The sequence below is a fragment of the Heterodontus francisci genome, chromosome 4 (genome assembly GCF_036365525.1).
Source record: "Heterodontus francisci isolate sHetFra1 chromosome 4, sHetFra1.hap1, whole genome shotgun sequence".
In the NCBI taxonomy this organism is placed as follows: domain Eukaryota; kingdom Metazoa; phylum Chordata; class Chondrichthyes; order Heterodontiformes; family Heterodontidae; genus Heterodontus; species Heterodontus francisci.
In genome coordinates this window covers 76,562,508-76,580,611 of record NC_090374.1, presented here as the reverse complement: position 1 = coordinate 76,580,611, position 18,104 = coordinate 76,562,508, and the positions used below count along the sequence as shown (strand labels likewise).

Sequence of the window (18,104 nt, the reverse complement as noted above, 5' to 3'; positions counted from 1 at the left end):
GTGAGGGAATCTTAAATGAGCCTAGCCATTAACAATAAGAGAGTTCAAGGCACAAGTGTGTAAGGATAAGAAAGCATTCCATGTGAAAGCAGTAAGTGAATAATTTGCATTGCTGTGTTTGAGCTCGGCAGCACATTTCTGCATCAAGTACTAAAACATCCAAATTATTTTTGACTCTTTGTAAAGATATAGACATTTCTTAAAATTTCTAGCCTGCTCCTTAAGACAGATAGCAGTTAAACAGCAGCTCAAGAAGGACAAGGATAAAGTCTTTGTGGGGCAGTCCATCAGCGATCTGCATTCTGCACTATTAGAGGAAATCTGGTGGCAAGCCAGGACGCAGCAGTGTAAATCAATCACACAAATACTCATGTCGAATGCTACTGAGAAATGCCTCTGCCAATGGCAAAATTATGAACCCTGCAACATGTGTCAATTTTGGACAACCTGGGGGATGGAAAGGGAGCATGGCTGTTTATAAAGGCATAAGCTTGACCGATCCAGGCAAGATTCTCACTGAATCTTCTTTATGCTCGTCTTTGTGGGATTCACATGACTCCAGTGAGTATCCTGGTCTCCCAGCAGCCATCTCTCCATGGCTGTCTTTCTCTCAAACCAAGGGTGGTACTGTCACCTGACTCAGAATAAAGAATTATGGCTTTTTTTGTCAGATATCCTGCACAAACCTGCATGACAAGATGCCAGTAGTCACAGAGAAGTTACATATTAATTGATTAGAATTCTTTCCTATTACTAAATGCCACCGGATTAAGATGAAAAAGCCCATATGTCCAGAGTGCCACTGATTAGGCCTTAAACCTGGGGTATTCTTGCCACCTTCCTGCCCTCTCCTCTTTCTCCATGGATGTGATAACTCATTTTCCCCTTTAAGTATAGCCTCAGTGACCTGATGGATGCAGCAGGTTATTGCATACTGGTTGATCTGACAGATGTATCTTATTACACCTCAGAGCCTGGTGCATACAAAAGGTTGTCACCTTAGCTGTCAGTCAGCGGTGCCAGTCATGAAAAGAGTTTGCAGGTCTTTCTTTACAGCTCCACAACTACTTCCCTCGTGAAGGTCAGCTTTCCAACATCTACAAAACACTGTGTCTGGTACTGTACACCTGTGGACAGTCACATTGCACACGCACCTACCTTTAGTGCTGCTGGACATAGTCCTCCTCATCCTCTATCTCATGAAGAGCCAAAGAAATCCACATCATGTGGCTCTAGTTGGCTAAGATATGCAAGATTGGTGCACAGAAAGAAAGTTCTCCTAAAATTAGAAGCAAATGGATGCTCCATTCCAAATTAAAAAAAGAACGGAACACAAATTCTAAAGACTTTACAAGCTCCAAAAGAAAAAAATAATAAAAAATAAATTGGCATAATACAGAACAAGCAAACAAGTCCAGCAATTTCAGAATCAAAAAGCAGAGTTTCCTATGGGTTCCCAACAGTTGCTGTGCATGCAGTTCTGGCCTCTGCTCCAGCTTTTCTTAGCACACCAGAATAACATTGCACCAGTGGTAAAAAGGACTAGTTTCTGAGCTGCCCAATCACATCTTGGGATACTCCAATACGTATTATAATGAGGTCTGCATGATGGAACAACGCAAGCATCACTCATCACCATTTGCTGCCCTTGACCCCAACTCAAGTGCAAAACCTGGCCAAACTGAAAAACCAATATAGGGATCAAAATCTGGGTGTTCTGCTCCCTCCTAGTGTAAGGGAATGCAATTTTAAGCCATTAGATACTTTTGCTGCCCCTGAATTGAGATATTAGCACTATGTGAGCAGACATTGATCACTGACCAATTTTCAAAACTATCATATGACAAACTTTAGCAGATTTCACTCCCTTCCTCCCACTTCATCCCCAATTTCTTTTGACTACTCCATTCCTGAAGGCGTAGGCTCTAACTGGGATGCTAGCAGCTCTCCAAGCAGCCATTCCTCACACGAGTCAATACACAAGAGTTACATGTATTAAAACATGAGTCAGGGAAAGGGGCGGGAGTGGGGGTGGAGAAATAGGGAATGGCATTATGTCCAATTCTAGAATTCCAGTCTTATCCTTACCTAACTTCTACACATTTACTTTCCAGCCGAGGTCATTGTTTTATTCTGTTCTGTTCGGACGAAAGGTCACCAACCTGCAAGGTTAACTGTTTCTTTCTCCACAGATGCTGTAAGGCTCGCTGACTAGTTCCAGCATTTCCTGCTTTTATTTCAGATTTCCAGCATGTGAAGAATTTTGCTTTTGTAACACTGTTTTCCTGTCAGGAGTAGAACCCTAGCTGGTTTTTCCCTCCCGCACTTGGTGGCATTGAAGCTAACTGGAGCATAACTATTACCAATCAAACTGAGATCAACTAATTCAGCATCAACTTGCAATCTTCTTGGTGGTGCATGGCTCAATGTCAGACCACACAATACATTTCTTCACTGCATTAGGAACCACGAGACGAATTACAAAAACAAAACCTCTACAAAAAAGAACCTATTCTTTCCTGAGATGCTGTTAGTAAGCGGTAATTTCACTTCTTTGGCTACTCACAATAATATCTGAACTCTATTTTGGTACTGTAAAAGAAATCACTCAGCACACTAGTACAAACTTTATAAACTTTGGGGAATACTGCCCAAGTTACATTGCTCTTTGGTTCCCATTGTCTTTACAATTGTGAGAATAAGAAATACTGAAATGTTGTTTCTACAGCTTGTGGAAAGTTACCAAGAAGTCATTTGTGCACAACATAATGAAATCACTGAAAAAGAGAACTGATAAGGATATGTCAGTGGAGACCTTAAGACAGTACATCACTGACAAAGAGAACTGATAAGGGTATGTGGAGACCTTAAGACAGTACATCACTGACAAAGAATTGATAAGGGTATGTAAGTGGAGACCTTGGGACAGTACATCACTTAAAAATTGTGCTTAGGCAGATAACAGAGAAACAGCAAGAGTTAGAACAACGGATGTAGTGAATAAGAAACTGCCCCACTAAGATAAAGGCTGACAGCTGCAAGTTAAAACACATAATGGAGAGCCAAATAAGGTAAAACAAAAACAAGAGTTAGGGGCTAGAAAGTTAGAGTAGGGGGAGAAGTAAACAGAGGAGGAGACTGTAGCAACCATAGGATAGGTTAGTGTCATAATACGTTATAACCAATAATGTAAAATAAAGGCGTGGACAAATGTATTTGTATTGTATAAACATGAACTGAATATGTTGATCGGTGTGCCTGCTTGTAGGACACCCGATCTTGCAAGAACGTTAAATAAACTTACTTCTTCAGAGTTTGACTTGGTGGAAATTATTATCAAGTGGGCTACGTTTCTCACAATTGAGGCTCGTCCGGGATCTCTTCATCATTGCCGGGACCGCGGCCGACGACAGACGAGAAGACGCGTCCCGTTAATTTAAAAACGGTCTCGTTTCTCTCGTTGGTAGCGGACCCGAGTAATCGACTGAAAATGATCCTAGGGAAGTCACTCTGAACGAGTATTTAGTGCGGCAGGTACACACGTGAAGTCAGGCAACTCCGTGCACGGACCAAGGTAAGAAAAACGACTTTTAAGTATTATCTTGGTGACTTATGGTTAACTGTAGGATAAGACCTTCTAAGTACTAAAAGTCCTTGAGGAGTGAATTTTACAGTCCTGCAGTATAAGACCCTTCAGCTAGGAGGTGAGTACTGTATGGTATAAGACCCTTCAGTTAGGAGGTGAATACCGTAAGGTATAAGACCCTTCAGCTAGGAGGTGAATACCGTGGGGTACAAGACCCTTCAGTTAGGAGGTGAATACTGTGGGGCAGTATAAGACCCTTCAGCTAGGAGGTGAGTACTGTATGGTATAAGACCCTTCAGTTAGGAGGTGAATACCGTAAGGTATAAGACCCTTCAGCTAGGAGGTGAATACCGTAGGGTACAAGACCCTTCAGTTAGGAGGTGAATACTGTGGGGCAGTATAAGACCCTTCAGCTTGGAGGTGAATACCGTAGGGTATAAGACCCTTCAGTTAGGAGGTGAATACCGTAAGGTATAAGACCCTTCAGTTAGGAGGTGAATACTGGTTAACTGTAGGATAAGACCTTCTCAGTACTGCAGTATAAGACCCTTCAGCTAGGAGGTGAGTACCGTAGGGTACAAGACCCTTCAGTTAGGAGGTGAATACTGTGGGGCAGTATAAGACCCTTCAGCTAGGAGGTGAGTACCGTAGGGTATAAGACCCTTCAGTTAGGAGGTGAATCTTCTTCTTCTTCTTTGGCCTCCTTGTCTCGAGAGACAATGGGTAAGCGCCTAGAGGTGGTCAGTGGTGTCAGTCGCTGTGAGGCAACTATGAATACCGTAAGGTATAAGACCCTTCAGCTAGGAGGTGAATACCGTAGGGTACAAGACCCTTCAGCTAGGAGGTGAATACCGTAGGGTACAAGACCCTTCAGTTAGGAGGTGAATACTGTGGGGCAGTATAAGACCCTTCAGCTAGGAGGTGAGTACTGTATGGTATAAGACCCTTCAGTTAGGAGGTGAATACCGTAAGGTATAAGACCCTTCAGCTAGGAGGTGAATACCGTAGGGTACAAGACCCTTCAGCTAGGAGGTGAATACTGTCAGGTATAAGACCCTTCAGTTAGGAGGTGAATACCGTAAGGTATAAGACCCTTCAGCTAGGAGGTGAATACCGTAAGGTACAAGACCCTTCAGTTAACCATGGGAAATAAATCGTCTAAAAGGGAAGACGATGGGAGACAAGGAAAGTCTGCCGGCAACATCCCTCCAGAAAGTCCATTGGGACGGATGTTGGTATTGGGATTTAGAGTCAAAAACCAAGGAGAAAAAGACCCAAATATGATCTAAGGACAGCAAGAAGGACCACCCCTAAACCCGACGATAACGACGACGATAGAGATAGAGAGTCTCCTAAGACAATGATGCCCTTGAGAAAGGTACCAATAGGAAATAATGAAATTGGATTTGTTAGTGCACCATTAACGTCAGGAGAGGTAAGAGTGTTTAAAAAGGAAATGAAAGTCCTCGTAGAAGACCCCTGAAAATTTGGGAAAGAGAAAACCCTCCCGGGGTAGGGGGAAACGAACCAGCTGAACAAAAATACCCTAATCAAGACCCGCAAAGGCAGAACAATAATATCGGCCATAGGGGCCAGATGAAAGACCTTAGAAATCTGATAGTAAAAGGTATTGTTGTAAACAAGTAGTTGAAGCCCCTGCAAAACGTATGCCTTTACAGAGTTACCGCAGGCCCCTCTTATGGCACAAGCAGGCGACATATTGAGTGCGACCCCTCTGGGTGTTGAAGGCTGTTTCTAGACAAATAGAGACCATTAAAGGCACCTAGGTGGGATCAAGGGATTGATTCTTAAAAATGTTTTGAAGAATCAAAGGGGGACTGTGAGAACAGAATTTAGATTTTAGAATTTTTAAGAACAGAATTACATGGGAACATTTAAGATGAAACAATTAATCAGTCATGTATTGCTAACAAGCTAGCTGACTTCATAACTTCAGGGCTGCAGAGGCAGCTTGGCCTTGCAGCTGGTACAGCGAGAGAGAGAGAGAGAGAGAGAGACATTGTACTTCAACAGCACTCTTCTTATCACCCAGACATGACAATCCTAGGGAAAAGTTAGAATGAAAAACATACCGACCAGGCTAATACACGCCCCCTTGTTAGAGGGTGGCTCAGCCTACCCTGAAACAATTAATCAGTCATGTACTGCTAACAAGCTAGTTTCAGTGCTGTAGGGAGGGACAGCTTATCAGAAATGACTTCATAACTTCAGGGCTGCTGAGGCAACTTGGCCTTGCAGCTGGTACAGAGAGAGAGCGAGAGAGAGAGAGAGCGAGACATTATACTTCAACAGCACTCTTCTTATCACCCAGACATGACAAAGTTAGAATGAAAAACATACCGACCAGGCTAATACACACCCCCTTGTTAGAGGGTGGCTCAGCCTACCCTTCTGATTCAGCAGTTGCTGAGTTTTTTATATTTGCTTTTATATTATACTGTTTAAATGTTATTTGAGTAAATGGATCCACATAATCCTAGTGAATATATATATATAATCATATATAAGTTGATCAGTAGAGAGAGAAGGTTATCATAGAATGATAAAAGGGGGGAATGTGGAAGTGAGCAGAAAGGCATGGCACTATGCTTAATGGGAAATATAGCCAAGTTAAGAATAGTAGCTTTGCTGAGCTTTGATTTTAAGTGGCAGAAACCACAATGAAATAGCTAAAAGGGATGGCCAGAGTGTGTGCAAGCTGTGGCAGCCACAACACTTCAGACCAAGGAAGTCATTTTACCTCGAAGCTATTACAAGAAATAGTTAGGGGATTGGGAATCCAATGGGACTTCCATACCCCTTGGCACCCTCCCTCTTCAGGGCGGGTGGAAAGAATGAATCAGACCTTAAAGAAACACCTGTCCAAACTGATACTTGAAACAAGGTTACCCTGGACCAAATGTTTACCTATAGCGATACTCAGAATTCGGACAGCCCTTAGAAAAGATGTGGGACTGTCCCCCTATGAAATGCTATTCGGAGTACCCTATATGGGAACCAGGGGCGAGATGCCAACCTTAGAAACTAAAGATTCGTTTCTAAAGAACTATATACTGGCGTTGTCTTCCTCATTGTCATTCCTCAGGAAGCAAGGCCTGTTAGCACAGATTCGTTTCTAAAGAACTATATACTGGCGTTGTCTTCCTCATTGTCATTCCTCAGGAAGCAAGGCCTGTTAGCACAGACACCACCTCTCGAATTTGCAGTGCACAAGATCCAACCAGGAGATTGGGTTCTGGTGAAATCGTGGAAAGAGACTAAACTACAACTGAACTGGGAAAGACCATACCAGACTCTCCTAACCACTGAAACAGCCATAAGAACGGCAGAAAGAGGTTGGACCCACTACACAAGAATCAAGGGGCCGGTACAAACCCCGGCCGAGGAAGGAACTTGGACAACCGAATTAACAGAAGAACCATTGAAAATAAAGCTAAAAAGACTATGAGTAACGAACTTTTGTTTTAATATAACGGCGCGAGCGCGGAAATACTGTCTGTAATATTGTGTGCCTTCTCTCTTTCTTTTCAAAAGTAGCCAGGAAATAAAATGGGTTGGATGTTTTTGTATTACCCACTTCCAATTAGACAACAAGGTGTTTGGAGTAACAGTTAGAGAAGGGAAAAAGAAAGGTGAATTAAAATGTTGTTTTCAGGTAACAATAGATAAGATTGGTAAACCATCTAACAAACTAAAAGGGACCTCTCATAACGATCCTAACATAGTAAAAATAATAGAGGTAAAAGACTTGAGAAAGACAATTGAGATAGAAACCGGTTACGGGGACACAAATGTCTGGGTAGAATGGATAAAATTACCTGTAAAAAGTTTGAACAAAAACAATTGCTATGCTTGTGCATCTGGTAGACCGATAGCTCAAGTAGTACCTTTCCCGCTGGGGTGGGAGCGTGACCGAAAGGGCATGGAAGGCATGTTAGCCCTATATCAGGATAAGACGGCTTGGGGTATTCAAACTTGCATATCCTTGTCAATAATATTCCCTCCCCTAGAGAAAAAGGATTCAAGGACTCCCCCTTCATTTTTAGCCACCAGTGTGAATCACACATCATGCGTATGTCGACACGGTGCGGAGCTAACCAGAAATATGGGAGAGTTGAAGTCATGCATAGAGACTGAGGACGTAACTGGAAGAGTCAGGGGAGGGAACTAATCATCATTGAATGTCCCCAGAGCGGATTTATGGTGGTACTGCGGAGGAAAAATCCTGAGACAGACCCTACCCTCCCAGTGGAAGGGGACGTGCGCAATTGTTCAATTGGCAATACCATTCACCTTGGCATTTGAGAAACAAAAGATAATAACGAGGGAAAGGGGTAAAAGGGAAGCGATAGCGAACTCTTTTGACGACCAGGTATACATGGATTTCATAGGGGTCCCAAGAGGGGTACCTGATGAATTCAAGGCCCGAAACCAAATAACCGCCGGTTTCGAGTCTTTGTTTTGGTGGGTCACTATTAACAAAAATGTAGATTGGATAAATTATATTTATTACAACCAACAAAGATTTATAAATTATACTAGAGATGCGGTAAAAGGTATAGCTGAACAATTAGATGCCACTAGTAGAATGGCTTGGGAAAATCGACTGGCTCTAGATATGATCTTAGCAGAAAAAGGAGGTGTGTGTATAATGTTAGGAGGGAAATGTTGCACATTTATCCCAAATAACACAGCACCCGATGGTTCAATCACCCGAGCACTGCAAGGGTTAACAACTTTAGCAGAGGAGATGGCCGAAAATTCAGGAGCAGACACTTCCCTGACGGGGTGGCTTGAATCCTGGTTTGGAAAATGGAAAGGCATGATAATCTCGGTTTTTACCTCCCTGATCATGGTTGTCGGAATACTAATAGCCATCGGGTGTTGTATTATTCCTTGTGTAAGAGGGCTGACACAGCGATTGATTGAGACAGCTTTGACGAAGCAGATGTCAATACAAAGAGGCCAGGAAGAAAGTATATACCTGTTAGGTAATGACAAAGTGGATAGTATCAACGGAGATACAGACATTGAAAAGGCTGCTGAAATAATGCTCAGAGGATTTGAGAGGACATATGAGAGCCCTCCGCAGTATGTAGAAAACAACAAGGATTAAGTAAAAGAAAAGGGGGAATTGTGAGAATAAGAAATACTGAAATGTTGTTTCTACAGCTTGTGGAAAGTTACCAAGAAGTCATTTGTGCACAACATAATGAAATCACTGAAAAAGAGAACTGATAAGGATATGTCAGTGGAGACCTTAAGACAGTACATCACTGACAAAGAATTGATAAGGGTATGTAAGTGGAGACCTTGGGACAGTACATCACTTAAAAATTGTGCTTAGGCAGATAACAGAGAAACAGCAAGAGTTAGAACAACGGATGTAGTGAATAAGAAACTGCCCCACTAAGATAAAGGCTGACAGCTGCAAGTTAAAACACATAATGGAGAGCCAAATAAGGTAAAACAAAAACAAGAGCTGGGGCTAGAAAGTTAGAGTAGGGGGAGAAGTAAACAGAGGAGGAGACTGTAGCAACCATAGGATAGGTTAGTGTCATAATACGTTATAACCAATAATGTAAAATAAAGGCGTGGACAAATGGATTTGTATTGTATAAACATGAACTGAATATGTTGATCGGTGTGCCTGCTTGTAGGACACCCGATCTTGCAAGAACGTTAAATAAACTTACTTCTTCAGAGTTTGACTTGGTGTAAATTATTATCAAGTGGGCTACGTTTCTCACATAACCAAAAGATATAATTATTTCAAGTTCTTTCTGCCTACAATTGCGACACAGTGGAGCAGTGGTTAGCACCGCAGCCTCACAGCCCCAGCGACCCAGGTTCGATTCTAGGTACTGCCTGTGTGGAGTTTGCAAGTTCTCCCTGTGTCTGCGTCTGTTTTCACCGGGTGCTCCGGTTTCCTCCCACAGCCAAAGACTTGCAGGTTGATAGGTAAATTGGCCATTATAAATTGCCCCTAGTATAGGTAGGTGGTAGTGGAATATAAGGACAGGTGGGGATGTGGTAGGAATATGGGATTAATGTAGGATTAGTATAAATGGGTGGTTGATGGTCGGCACAGATTCGGTGGGCCGAAGGGCCTGTTTCAGTGTTGTATCTCTAAATAAAATAAAATAAATAAATAAGTATATCAATTCCTTATGGCTGGAAAAACCACTGTGAATATGGAAACTAGATCATGCCAGGAGCTTCTATTCTCTGTGATGAAGATCAAACAGCTCAGATTAAGTCTCTTTGATGTATCAGGCAATCCTGAGTTAATCAGCCTGTTAAGTATATAGTCATTCTTGGTGGTTGGAGTGGGTGAAAATCTGGTTAACCCACATCTTGGAGGGCTATCCAATAGCATATCCAAATTAGTAAAAATTATTGGATGGCCATTGTTAGGGGTAATGGCTGCATTGTTGATGGTAATAGATCGATTTATGTCTATTAATGGATGATGATGTCTATGATGCGTTGTCATTTGATGGGAGCAGGTAGAATTGGCATCATATTAAAACTGATGGCCACTGAAGTTAGGCCTAACCGTGTAGCAGTATCAGCAACAAACCCTCTAATTTTTTTTTTTAGTCGTGCGCGGGCAATTTGTTTAAGTGCACGGCCCTTTAATTTTTTTGTGCAGCCATGCACATGCAATAACTTCAAGGGGCCGACTTGCATGCGGTTTGCGCGGGAACATTAATCATTAGTATGAAACATTAAGCTTCACCTGCAGGTCAGTTGTTCTACTTTACTGCTGATGGTTAGATGTGATTAATTCAATCAGATTGATTCTTTGGTTCAATTCTGTAATAATGCTGGTGTCTAGTGGACAGGTAGGTGAGCAGTTTGACATAGTTGTATTATTTCAGACAAGTAGTTCCTCTTTTCAAATTTGGCCATTTCTTTGGATGGAAAGCAGAGGGTCTGGGTCAGATGGTTTTCATTTTCAGCAAAAATTACCATATCTCAGTAAGCATAATTTTGTGTTAAAGGTGTCACTGATAGGTCAGGCTAGTGATATGAGCATTTCTGCTGAAGTACATATAACAGGTTTTTAAAATGTTGGCATGGAGAATACAGCTATAAATAAATACATTGCTCTCTAGTGCCCTCTGTCTTTATAATGAGATTCATTCCATAACAATAATCACAATGAAAACAGATGCTTATAGAAATTAATGGATTTTAACTATTTGAAAAATCTGCCAGTGTTGTATACAGCCTATATAAGCAACATTATTCTAATAATCAGTTTCCCAAAAAGATGTAGATAATGCAAGATGGATTGTGCTTTGAAAACTTATTTAATATGATTTATATTTGATTGCGTACTAAAAATCTATTCTTGGATGACTACTGGCATATTCTAATATGGCTAACAGACTAGTCCTCATTCACAAGGACAGACACAAGTGTTAATCTAGTAAATCATAGGGCTGAATTTTACAAGTGCGCTGCAGTTCGCGGCAGCGCACTCTAAAAACGGCATGCATCCTGCACAGATGCGCCGTCCCTGAGCCCCCGCGATATTACGCGCGGGGACTCATTTAAACAGAGGGGGCAGAGCGGCTGCACCGATGACGTAAGGGGGTGGCTGCTGTATTCCCGGCAACGTCGTCCAGCGCCACCGCACAGGCGCCATTTTTAAAGGGCTTTAAGCCCTTTAGTACAATTTTAATATTTAAAGTGCTCGCATTGGGAAAGCTAATCAAATAAAAATTTGTATGATGGAGGCCCTTCCCCAACCCTCCCCCCACAATGGTCATAAATGTGGCACCTAATGTCAGACAACACTTTATTCCCTTCCCAAACTTTCCCCCGAACCTTTTGACATTTGGCCTCTAACCCTTTCCCACCATTCACACGACCAATAACATTTGTTATCCCCGCAGCTCCACCCCTCCTGCCCTGAAAATTCTAATGTTCCCCCCTCCCCCCCAGGTTCTCGCCCAGAACTCCATGTGGAGTTCCGCAGGCGCGCGGAGCACGAACAGTGGCCATAATATCAGTGTGGGACGGCCGCTGCCTGCAGGTGTTTATTTACATATGTTCAATGTTACTTTGCATATGCTGATGAAGGGCCCGCTGACAGGCAACGGCAGGGCTGCACCGAGGTCCCCCCACTGCTGGTAATATGCGGTGGGCCCTTCTCGACGTTGCAGGTCGAGGTGGGCCTCTCGGCACAGGATTTTACCGGCCCCCGCACAGCGACGCGCGATGTCGAGGGGCCGGTAAAATTCAGCCCATATTACCTTTGAGGTTGATAGTGCCTGTCTTGGCTCAGTGGCAACACCCTCACCTCTTGATCAGAAATTGTGGGTTCAAGCCTCTTTCCACAACTTGAGCATGTAATCTAGGCTGACAGTACTGAGGATGTACTGCATTGCCAGAGGTGTCACCTCTTGGATGTGTTACGAAAGTGCTTCCATTTTTACATTTTTTTTTTTGAGGACTTGTGTTCAAACTGAAAAGATTCCATAGATGTGTTTTTGTTTTACCAAGTTCACTGAAAGGACACTTGAGATGTTATTTGACAACAAAGTGTGCTGGAAATCATGTGCTTTAAGCTCAAATAAACAACAGAAACCTTGGTGACCTGGGGAAGATGTTTACAGAGAAGCCATGTGTCAAGGTTTATGGAGGTCAAGAGGTTGACTTTCTGTTTGGGGTTTGGACATTGTTTGCAGTTCAGTTGGGGTGTGAACTATTTTGAAACCAGTTGGTGTTTTGCTTGCCAAGGAAAAAGAAACCACCCAGCTCACCTCTTTCTCTACCTCTTTGAAGAAATCCTGAAAAAGATTCAATGTGGGAGAGCTAAAATCCCTGGTGCTGCATCTCTCCTGAGAAGCTGGAAAAACTTGCCAGATTAATTCTCAACGCCGCCTGAAAAGAATTGCTTCTGAAAAGATCCCAGTGACCCATCTCTGTATACCCAGACGCCAGACCAAAAGGGACAACTGGCATCCTTCCATAACTTGTGTGTGTGAATGTTTGTGGGGAATTTTTAAAAAAGAGAACTTTCATATTTCAATCTGTGTGTTAATGCTTTGCTTCGTTACTGGATAAATCTTGTTTGATAATAAACTGACAATTTATTAAAGAAACCTGGTTGGTGTATTGTATTCTGGGATAAAGGGTAGAGTGTACGATGAACCGAATCGATAACTGAACAAACATTTTTAAAATATATGTCGTGACCTGCAGAGAAGTGGGACTAGAAAAGACAGTGCACTCCTCCCACCTCGGTTGTAACAGATGACATAAAGCATTAAGATAAGTGACCAGACAGTCTGTTTTTGGCGGTGCTGGTTGAGGGATAAATATTGGGCAGGATGCAAGAGAACTCACCTCTTTTCTTCAAATTGCACCATGGAATCTTTAGGATCACTTGACGGGACAGAGGGGGCTTTGCTTAATAACATCTCAATAAGATCAACTCATCTGAAAGATGACACCTATTGTTTTTCAATTGCTTTGCTGGATTTTAGTGCTGTAGGCCTTTTTTATTCTTGGGTACAAAAGAGCAAGAGAAGGAGTAAAGGTGCAGGGCTTACAAAGAGTCTTGGCACAAAAAGAAAAAGGAGAAATTAAGAGAGGAGATAAGCTGGTTAAGGTAGAAAAAGAATAAACTACATTTCACAGCCAACCTAAATACGAATGAAACATACCTTTAACCAAAATGCAACTACAACAAGTCCTCAAGGCGGCCAACATCCCCAGCACCCTACTGAGCCAGCGGCGCTTGAGATGGCTTGGCCATGTGAACTGCATGGAAGATGGCAGGATCCCCAAGGACAGATTGTACAGCGAGCTCGTCACTGGTATCAGATCCACCGGCCATCCATGTCTCCGCTTTAAAAATGTCTGCAAACGCGACATGAAGTCCTGTGACATTGATCACAAGTTGTGGGAGTCAGTTGCCAGTGATCGCCAGAGCTGGCGGGCAGCCATAAAGGCAGGGCTAAAGTGTGGCGAGTCGAAGAGACTTAGCAGTTGGCAGGAAAAAAGACAGAAGTGCAAGGAGAGAGCCAACTGTGTAACAGCCCCGACGACCAATTTTATCTGCAGCACCTGTGGAAGAGTCTGTCGCTCTAGAATTGGCCTTTATAGCCACTCCCGGTGCTGCTTCACAAACCACTGACCATCTCCAGACGCTTACCCATTGTCTCTCGAGACAAGGAGGCTAAAGAAGAAGAAGAAGAACTACAACACACCTTTCAGAGCAACAAAACCCACAGTGCTTGCACTACTCATGAAGAATTATGCTCATATGTTTGTATGTACTACCAAAGCAAGCTATCTAGTACTAGGGTCCCCTTCTCTTAAAAGAGAGTAATCCTTAGGAAAACTTAGGTCTATTTGTTGTAGTTACTCTTGCATCATTATGCAGCCATTATCGGATTCCAGTTCTCTTTTTTGTAATCCTATGGAGCTGCAAACAATGCAGGAGAGGCGAAAGCCAAAATTCCCACTGTGCCACTTGCAAAACAAAACTTAGTTACTAACAAACTGCCATCTCAGACAGTTATGAAATAAAGACAAGCGCTCTCTTTATTGGGAGGAAATGCACTGTTAGAATTATTTTGAATTACCATTAGATCTGTCATGAGATTGCTCATAGGTAGTCCAGAACACATCAGAATTGTATGAATAAGGAATGAAACATTGGGAGGAGGGGCAGGAGGAGGTGGATCAAATACCCAATAAGTGGGAACAGAGTCAGAGACGAGGAACAATCACTCAAACCTGGAGTTTAAACAAACCTCAAGCTGAAACAAAGATGCACTGGGGTAGTCTCCCATTATCTGGCAACTGGGAGCTATAAAGTGCAGAACTAAAGGACAGCAGAGGAGACATTCATCAGGCTGAGGCCAGAACATGGCAGGGTCAATTTTATAGAACACAGTTTTGTCCAATATGTCATATTTGTACAGCGTATGCATGTGTACTTCAAACTTTGTGGATGTTGGTTGGTAAAATGGCAAGACAAAATCTTTCAGTGGTGTTGGTTGAGGAATAAATGTTAGCAAGGAAAACTCCCTACCTCTTCATTAAATAGTCCAGCTGAGCAGAATGACATCACATTCGAAAGCTAACACATCGCTTGACAATACAGCACTCCCTCAGAGCTGCACGGATGTGTTAGCTCAAGTCGCAAATGGGGCTGGACTTCACAACCTTCTGCCACAGAGGCAAGTGTGCTACCACTGAGTGAAGACTAACACCTCCCCCCCCCCACCCTCAAATACACACCTAAAGACTGTAAGAGAGATTATGGTTACAAAACACATCACGGACATTAATGTAAACTTTAACCTCAGCTTTACCTAAGAATGTGGATTAAGCAGCAACACTCATGTTTTCTAGAGTGCTCCTTTAACTAAACAAACTGCATTCCCTCTAAAGTATATCCAACTAATACAGCATCCCTTAAATATCTCTCTCCTGCACTTGATAACCATATAATGGAAGGTAACTATGTAGCCAGAAAATAGAAGTGAAGTAAACTCAATCTCCACTCTTAATTTGGCTAAGAATTCAACTCAATTCACTCACATGATGGGTAAGAATGCTACCACCGAACCATCAATGCTCCAGCATCATGTATATCCTGGCACCTTTCCACAGTTGTCTATTTCATATTCTACTGTTATACAATTGTATTGCAACTTAATCTGCAAGATTTACTAAAGGCTTATACATATCAAAATTTGTCATTGGATATAAATAAATCGTGAGGTAACAGTGATTTAGTTTCATTCTTCAATTACACTTCCTGCTGTTTACATAAAATAAGGTGCATGTTAGGTCCATCATTTCAAGTCCCATCTGCACTTAAAACCACCCAAAATGCAACAACTGTTCACCAGTCTAAATGTCCTTGACTGACAACTTTGAATGCATTGTTTCATATCCTATAACACTTTTACATACTGATTTTTTTTCCTCTCCCTTTTTACCACTCATCTATGCCATAAGAGCATAACAGAAACAGAAGGAGGTCATTCGGCCCATTAAGCCTGCTCTGCCATTCAGTAAGATCCTGGCTGATCTGATTGCGGCCTTAACTCCACTTTCCTGCCAGCCCCCCATAACCCTTGATGCCCTTGTAGATCAAAAATCTGTCTAACTCAGCATTGACTACAATCAATGATTCAGGCTCCACTGCTCTCTGGAGTAGAGAATTCCAAAGATTAACTACCCTCGGAAAGAAGAAATTCCTCCTCATTTCCACCTTAAAAAGGAAGAAATTTTGTGTTGTAATTATAGATTCCCCCATGAGGGGAAGCATCCTCTCATCTACCCCATTCGAGCCCCCTGAGAATTTTATATGTTTCAATAAGATCATCTCTCATTTTTCTAAACTCCAATGATTATAGGCCCAACCTGCTCAACCTTTCCTCATACGACAACCCCTTCATCCCAGAAATCAGCCTAGTGAACATTCTCTGAACTGCCTCAAATGCAAGTATATCCCTCCTTAAATAAGGAGGCCAAAACTGTACGCAGTACTCTAGGTGAGGTCTCACTAACACCCTGCACAGTTGTAGAAACTTCCCTACTTTAATATTCCAACCACCTTGCAATAAAGGCCAACATTCCATTTGCCTTCCTAATTACTTGCTGGACCTGCAGGCTAACTTTTTGTGATTCATGTGAGGACACCCAGATCACTCTGTACTGCAGCATTCTGTAGTCTCACTCCATTTAAATAATATTTTGCTTTCCTATTCTTCCGCGAAAGTGGATAACCTCACATCTTCCCTTCATCCAAGTCATTAATATAGATTGTAAGTAATTGAGGCTCCAGCACTGATCCCTGTGGTACCAAACTAGTTACAGTTTGTCAACCTGAAAATGCTCCATTTATCCTGGCTCTGTTTCCTGTTAATGAATCCTCTATCCATGCTAATATGTTACCAACACCACGAGCTCTTATCTTTTGTAATAACCTTTTATGTTGCAACTTATGAATGCCTTTTGGAAATCCCAAATACTCTACATCTACTGGTTCCCCTTCATCCACATTGCTCCTTACATCCTCAAAGAACTCTAATAAATTTGTCAAACATGATTTCCCTTTTGTAAAACCATGTTGACTCTGTTTGATTATATGATAATTTTCGAAATCCCTTGCTACTACTTCTTTAATGATGTGTTCCAGCGTTTTCCCAATGACACATTTGGATCCACTAATTCGGTATGGCTTGCCACTGCCTTTATGAGCAGATGCTGCTTGCACCACAACTAAAGGATTAACTTTTTTTTTTAAAAAGGTGATTGTCCTCCTTGTCCCTCCTCTCCTTCCAACTCACCATGTTTCATTCAATACATGCAAAACTGTAAGTTTGACATTGCAGACCAACTGGTTCACCAGTGTTTTTTAGATAAGGAAATCTGCCATCCTTACCCAGTGCAGTGCCACACTAACTTGGTTAACTCTTAACTGCCCTCTGAAGTTGTCCAACAAGCAAGCCACTTATACTCAAATTGTTACAGAAGGCCCACTACAGCCTACCCAAAACAACTGGGGAATGGCAAAAAATGCCAGACACATCCACAGAATTTTTTTAAATTGCCTTTCAAAGTTTATATTCCTCATCAGAAGGGCAGTAATAACAGAAAATTAAAACGGGTGCTGATACTATGCTCTAGTCCAATGATAACCAAAGAGTAAAGGAGGTACAGTCTCTCAGGACATGGAATGTTTATGCGTGAAGTTGAATTCCTCTTTCTATCAAGCCCGCGGAATAAACATTGAGCAAATACTTTTGGAAAAGACCCATTTCGCTCCCTATACTGCACACAAGAATTGAAAAGAGGTGACATAACTTTGCGGAAGTGTTTCACAAACGATTTTATCCGCCGAATATTGTGACGATCGACAGCAAAATAGGTTTTAAAAATACTGTTGTATCTTTGCACGTTTACATGGCGAGGTCGAAAATGACACTCAGCTGTTGTGACTCCTGTCGGCCAGCCGAGCCGTGAAACATTTTCTCCGAAGATACAAAACAGGTTTTTCGAATGCTCAGAAAGCTTAGCTAGCTGCAGTTCCCCAGTCTGCCTGTGTAAAAACACAGTGCCAAGACTGCGGCAATGCCCCAAACTGGCTGCGAAACCATTTGTTTCCCCTCAGCGCCCACAATAAGCTCAACAATATTTAACATTGAACACTCTCTCAGCCAGAGTTACCTGGTAACAGGAGAAGCAGTTTCTCAGTCTTTCCGGATCAGTGTACTGGCCAGTTCGGGGAGGACACACAGACAGATAGTAACTGACTAACTGACTGACTCACTGACTGGGCGTTACGGTCAACTGGGTGCTGCTCAATTCAGCAATGGGCAGGGCAGGGGGACTAAAACCTCACTGACACTTCATGGAATAAATGATGTCAACTGTCAAAGATCCCCCTCGTCTAAATGCCGATGGATGTTTTTAATTAAGAGTCAGCGCCCTGTAGCGGATTTCCTCCTAACGT

General features: G+C 42.4%; 1 protein-coding gene and 1 long non-coding RNA gene across 8 annotated transcripts in view; one reads left to right on the top strand and one right to left on the bottom strand.

Annotated features, from left to right (window-relative positions):
• Positions 1-18,104, bottom strand: part of cast (calpastatin) — a 236,224-nt gene that overhangs the window by 217,675 nt on the left and 445 nt on the right. Inside the window, exon 1 of one of the 7 annotated variants that reach the window (XM_068029738.1) lies at positions 17,819-18,024. The exons of the other annotated variants lie outside the window; for them this stretch is intronic. The gene's annotated coding sequence lies outside the window, so the exon portion shown is untranslated. Of the gene's footprint in view, positions 1-17,818; positions 18,025-18,104 lie in introns of those variants that run through there. 7 annotated transcript variants of the gene reach the window in all.
• On the top strand, positions 2,697-9,312 carry LOC137369097 (uncharacterized). The gene is made up of 2 exons (XR_010974871.1): positions 2,697-3,574; positions 6,770-9,312. It is a non-coding gene; the product is annotated as an uncharacterized lncRNA (long non-coding RNA).